This window comes from Sorex araneus, chromosome 7 (genome assembly GCF_027595985.1).
Source record: "Sorex araneus isolate mSorAra2 chromosome 7, mSorAra2.pri, whole genome shotgun sequence".
Lineage (NCBI taxonomy): Eukaryota > Metazoa > Chordata > Mammalia > Eulipotyphla > Soricidae > Sorex > Sorex araneus.
In genome coordinates this window covers 15,387,473-15,393,472 of record NC_073308.1, presented here as the reverse complement: position 1 = coordinate 15,393,472, position 6,000 = coordinate 15,387,473, and the positions used below count along the sequence as shown (strand labels likewise).

General features: G+C 61.5%; 1 protein-coding gene across 2 annotated transcripts in view; it reads left to right on the top strand.

Annotated features, from left to right (window-relative positions):
* Nucleotides 1-4,005: 4,005 nt before the first annotated feature.
* The window catches only part of PTPN14 (protein tyrosine phosphatase non-receptor type 14), a 75,556-nt gene continuing 73,561 nt past the window's right edge, over nt 4,006-6,000 (top strand). Inside the window, exon 1 of one of the 2 annotated variants that reach the window (XM_055144544.1) lies at nt 4,006-4,156. The gene's annotated coding sequence lies outside the window, so the exon portion shown is untranslated. Of the gene's footprint in view, nt 4,157-4,496; nt 4,792-6,000 lie in introns of those variants that run through there. The other variant, XM_055144543.1, reaches the window with a different exon arrangement.

Below are 6,000 nucleotides of genomic sequence, written 5' to 3'. Positions count from 1 at the left end.
AGAGGCCCAGCAGCTGGGGGAGGGAACCCCGGCACCAGAAGTGATTCTCCCAGAGCAGAAACCGCCAGATCCTCTCCAGAGCGTAGCGAGCAGAGCCTCAGCCTCCAGGCACCAGCCCCACCGCCCCCACCGCCCCCGCTCTCCTGGCCCCTGCTCCTGCCGCAGTCTGGACGCGCTCTTTTGTGGCTACCCAGCAGGTACGAAGAGAGTCACATTCTGACCCATTCTGTGACTTGTTTGGTCACTAAGAAGGTCCCAGAGTTGGCGGTGTGACTCAGGTGGCAGGACACAGAGGAGAGGGGAGGGGGAGGGGAGGAGGAAGAGGAAGGGAAGGAGGAGGGAAGGGTTAGGAGGAGGAGGAACAGCTGCTACAAATTTCCCCCAAGCACCTATGGAAGTGGCCCTAAAAACCAGCCAAACAGAAAAGAGCAAGTTCTGAGTGTGTCCTTATAGACCGGCGGGCGCTCGCTCTGATGCGATTGTTCAGAAGTGTTCTTCCCCTTTCCTTCTCTGTGACTTGGTCCGAAACGATTGGTGTGCACATGTCAGTGTCGTCTGTGGTCCTGAGTCGGTGAGGGCTATGCAGAACACAAGAGTCCCTTGGGAAATGCTTTAAACATCCCGATCCAGTGGCTGGCGGGAGAGCGCTAGGAGGACCCCTGAGCACTGAGCCAGGAGTGGTCCCATAGACAATGCTAGACGTGGCCCTCAAGTAAAAAATAAAACACACCTAACCAATGTTGACAGGAGAATAGATAATGCAAACAGACACACTCACATTCCACTTGCATGAAGTGTGAGAACAGCAAAGGTAGTAAAGGTAGTGAAAGTAGCTCAGAAGGGTGAGCCCGGGGGAGGGCACATGAAGACATTTCCCTTTTTTTTTTTTTTTATTGGCTTGTTTTGGGGCCTCATCCAGTAGTGTGCAGGGCTTACTCCTGGCTCTGTCAGAATCGCTCCTGGCAGCCTCGGGGCACCACACGGGATGCCAGGGATGGCGCCTGGGCCTCCGTGTGCGAGGCCAGTGCCCTCCGTGCTGCAGTGTCTCTTCAGCCCAGCGAGGACCTTTCTGTGATGAGAGATTTCTCTAACCTGACCTGAGCACCGAGCACATGGTGTGCTCCAAGGACAAAATGCTCGACTGCTTGGGCACTGAGATGTGCTCTGGGGCCTGACTTTATGCCCAAGGCTGAGAGTTCAATCCCCAGCACCACCTCCCGTGCCAAGGGCGATTTCTGCCTCCTGGTGGCAATGCCGTCTAGCTTCTGTGGTGTCACCAGCACTCTTCACAGCACACACAGCCAAGTGTGCGGCCACCACAATCAAGTCTGTAACTCCCAGTCATGCCAACAACAAAAGAAAGGAAAGGAAAAGTTTCTGAAACAATGCTTTCATTAAACGTGAATTATAGTGCAATAAGATACTGTTGTAAAATGTCAGTCATGTCTGCGAGGGCGCGCGCGCACACACACACACACACACACACACAGACCCAGTGGACCCAGGGAGTGAGCCTTGGGGAGCAGGTTTCCAGCAGGCATGCCGCTCGAGGAAGTTCCCATTCCCGCCCAGGAGCAGCTTAGCACACCATGGTGGGGGGTGGGGGCGACGGGGGTCTCTGTGACTTGGAACAAGAATGTGGAGAGAGCACCGGTAAGTCGTTGGGTCTCTGGTGCTGACCCAGATGACTTGATGGTCCATCTGTGGGTCAGAGATCCTCATCTTCCCTCCCATAGCTGTGCCTTTTCGGCGGGCCATGCCGGGGGCACAAGTTGCTTTCCTTTGAGTGATCCTGATTGTCACAGAGGCGCCTGTGAGCGGGTCTCGAGAACAAGCTGGGTGGTGGGGGGAGCAGGGCCCAAGGGCTCCCCTAAGAGCCTGCGTCTCCATAGCCTGAATCAGATGTGTTGCAGTGTTTGGGGGGAATATTTAATACCACGAGTTCTTAAAAACACATGGCTTTACAGCAAACATGCAGGGACATGTCTGGGGCTGATCCCACAACCCAGCGCCGATTCCCCTTGGGTCCTATTAAGGAAATGTATGCGGTGCAGGCTTCAGAAAGAGCTGGATTTTTTTCTGGAGAGAAGCTCATGACGAGTTTTATATATTTTATCTGGAGAATCAAAGTCTTTATTTATTTTGCATTGCATTTCCTATTGAAAAAATGTCCTGAATGATACAAACTTAAAAGGGGTCTATTATAAAGAGAGATGAGACTGATCACACTCTCCCCAGCACCAGGAATCAGGCGCCCCCCGCTGCCAGGTTCATGTTCTGCCACTGAACCACACCCCTGGCCCCTGCTTGGGGCTTCCATTTATTGACTTTTTTTGTTTTCATTCTGGGCCACACCCATCAGTACTCAGGGCTTATTCTGGCTCTGTGCTCGGGGATCACTGCTGGCATTTGCTGGGGATGGGAGGGGTATGTGGTGGTGGGCATGGAGCCAGGATTGGCTCTGTGCAAGGCAAAGTGCCTGATTCCCTATATTCTCTTTCCAGCCCCTCTGTTTCATTTTTAAGAAGTGATTAAAAGTCCTGAGTCTGTGCTGAATCTGAGTGGGCTTCCCTGTTCCGGGCCCCTAGCCATGTTCTCACATTGCCTTTGATTTTCCAGGGGTAAAGCTTTTCGCATGTGTGACTGGGGGTGGGGGACGGAGGCTGTCCTTCAGTGCACACATGCCACATCCAACACAAGATCTGGCCACAAGGTGAAGTGACTGAGGTCCAGGGTGCCCATGATCGCAGGGTGATCTCTTTTCTAGACCCCAAGCTGCCTGTCTGAAGAGGCTGGTGGGTTCATCAGCACCCCACATGACCATGGAAATTCTCTGTATTATCTCTAGCCTTATTTTGTTGTTTTTTTTTGGGGGGGGTCATACCTGGTGGTGCTCAGAGTTTAGTCCTGGATGGGCTCTGGGAACTGTATGTCGTGCCTGGCAGAAGGGCGTGGGCCATGGGCAATGCAAGTGCCCTGCCCGCTGTACTGTCTCGGGCCCCTGTCCTTAGCCTCATTCTATTAATTTGCTCATTTGGGGCCACACCGGGCAGTGCGCAGCAATGATCTACACATGGTGCTGGGGTGGCTCCTGGGTGCCTGAGATCAAGCCTCCTGCAGATAGAGCAGGTGCTCCAGGCCTTAGTACAAGCGCCCCTGTTTGGCAGACCTGGAAGAGATATTGAAGTTGGTGGGCCAGGGTGGCAGAGCAAATCAGGACAAAGGGACCACTTCTCTCTTCCAGGCTTCACATAAGCCACCCGTGGAAGTCCACTGAAATGTGAGCGGGTGATCTGTAAGCAGCCTGGGGCCAGCGGCACCGTGGGGAGATGGGAAAGGTCCTCTGTCCCAGCCCTTGGTCCTGGGGAATTGGGGCCCTTTGTCACCAGTACCTCGGGAGCTGGTTCTGCTCAGAAGATGTAGCACAAGGCAGGACATCTCTAAGGCTTTTCCCTGCACGCCGAGAAGCTGGCCCTGGATGTCATCTCCTGTCGTCGTCCACCCTCTGCTCTGGGTTCTTGCGTCCTTTATGGCTCCCGGCAGAGGCACGTGCTCAGAAGCGCTGCGTGCAGGACAGGCAGGGACACAGAATTATGGTTTCCAGCTCGGAATTGCTGCGTGTGATGCGGGACATTGGCGGAGTCTGGACAGTGGTTTTTGTGCCAGTGATTTCATAGACACCCCTTTGTCCCTAGGGGAAGTTGAGGAGGTTCCTGGGAAGACACCACCCCCCTCGCCGATCCTGCGTGTTTGAGTACTCTTTTCTCTTAGCGAAGCGGAGGAGACGGAAACTTCGTTTTACAGCTCCGGGAGCCCCGCTTTCCGGAGTTGCGACCTTGGCGTCATCCCCCCGTCCCGGGCAGGGCAGGGCCGCACCCGGCTTCCCGCGGGCTCGGGGCTTTTTCCACGGTGCCAGCTGCGCCTCCACAGGCGAAGGAAGTGCCCGCCCCGGCCCTGACGGACAGGGCGGGGCGCGGCGGTGCCAGGGGCGTCCCGGGCCGGCGACCCAGTGCCGGTCCCCGCGCGCCTGGGGGAAGTCAGCTCGGCCGCAGCCCCCGGGTACAACCGCGCGCGCCGGCGAAGCCCGAAGCCGCCGGCAGCTCCGTCCCCGGAGTCGGCGCGGGGCGTCGGGCCCCGCCGGGCCTCGGCTGTCCAGGTGCGATTCACCCCCGCGCTCCGGGTCCGCGCGCGGCGCTCGGCCGGGGCGCGGGGGCGGCGTCTGGAACCTGCCCACGCGCCGTCGGGGACCCCCGCTCGGGCCCACCTGCCCGGCCGCGCCGCCGTCCCTGCGCGGTCGCGGGCCCGGCCGGCTGCCCGCATTCCGGACATTCCTGCGCCGTGACGTCCCCAAGGACGCCGCGCCTCCCGCTCGGGGGCTCCACGTGGCCGCGCGCCCCGGCGCGCGCTCGCGCTCCCCGCCCCCGGCGCGCCCCCGGCCGGGCCGCCCCCCGCGCGCGCCCCGCGCCGCCGCCGCCGAGCCGGGCCGGGTGGGGGAGCGCGGCCGCCGGCGCCTGCTGGTCCCCTCCCACCGCCCGGCCGCTTCCTCCGCGCCCGGCGCCGCCGCGCTTCCTCCGCCCCGGCTCCCGCCGCCCCGAAAAGTTCGGCCCAACTTCGCGGCCGGGCTGGAGGGAGCGCGCGGGGGGCCGCGCCCGGCCGCCCGACCCCGCGCTCCCCCGGCGCCCCGGCTGCTCTGCCCGTGCGCCCCTGCGTGCCCGGCGCGCGGCCGAAACTTCCCTCCGCCCTCTGTGCGTCGGGAGCGACCCCCGGGGCTCCGCCGGGCCATGTAGGCAGGTAAGCACCCGGGACGCCGCCCCGAGAGCTGGGGGACGGACCCGCACCCTCGCCGCCGCCCTGTCCCCTTCGGCTCTTTCGGGGCCGGGAAAGGGCTGCCGGGGCCGGACCGCGTAGCCGGAGCCCGGTGCTGTCGCGCCAGGGGACCGTCCCCAGAGCCCGAATGGGGGGCCGCAGCGCCGCCCTGGCCCACAGGCCCGTCCCGGCTCCGCCGCGGGGCTCTCCGGGCCAACGCGGGGGCCGTGGATTCAGAGACGGCGCCGCCTCCCACTTTGGAGCGATCCTGGCGCTGTTAACGGCCCTTCCCCTTTCTCTGGCGTAACCCCGGAATCTGGAAAGTGGGGTGCCCACCTCCTCGAGGTCTCAGCGGAGATGGAGCCCCTGGGGTGCCTTCCCCACCGACAGTTAGCGGAGACGGGGTCTTGCCTGCCGCCTCGCTCGGTGGCGCGTCTGGCCGTGGCAGCCTCTTGCCAAGACGCAGGAAATCTGCGCGTGGCAGGTCGGTGGCGGGCCGACTTCCCGAGCGCCCTTTTCTGCAAACGCAGGGGTTTGGCCTCACACGCGACACTCGCTGCTTCCCTCTGCTGCGAGCAGGCGGCCGACCCCCGGGTTGACCCAAGAACCAGCCACCTGCAGGAGCGGGCCTCTCGGTGCGGCCCAGAGCGGTGCTGTGGGGGCCGCCGAGGGGCTGGAATGTGCTTGGGCTCTAGGAATGGAAGGGGACCCCCTGGGGGGCAAGATAAGTTGCCGATGGACAGAAAAGTGTTGCAAAGTGAGTTACCCCCCAGAGCCTATGTTCTGGCGGGCCAGAGGTCACCGGCTGGGAGTGCAGAGGGAATTTGGGGAGCCAGGTTAGTGCAAGGGTGGGGAGGCGCTACTTTGTAATTTGCTAGTATCCGAAATTACCTGGAAGCCCCCCCTCCTGGGAACAGTGGTTCCACCCCCTGCATTTTAATGGGCTGGTTGGCCGGGCCTGCCTGGAGGGCCCCGCTGACTGCCTCCTTGAGCCGTTGCCTTCCTCACCTTGTATTCCGCGGTGTGAGGGACGGCAGGCCGTGCGGGAGCAGGGTGCCAGGCCGGGCGGCTGAGTGGGGGTGCCCTGCAGTTCGCTTAGGGTGATGATAGGCAGAATGGGCTCCTGCTGCTGCCTGGCCAGGAGCCTCTGAGGAGTTAATTAACCTGCGCTTGGCCCCCAGTGAAACCAGCTCT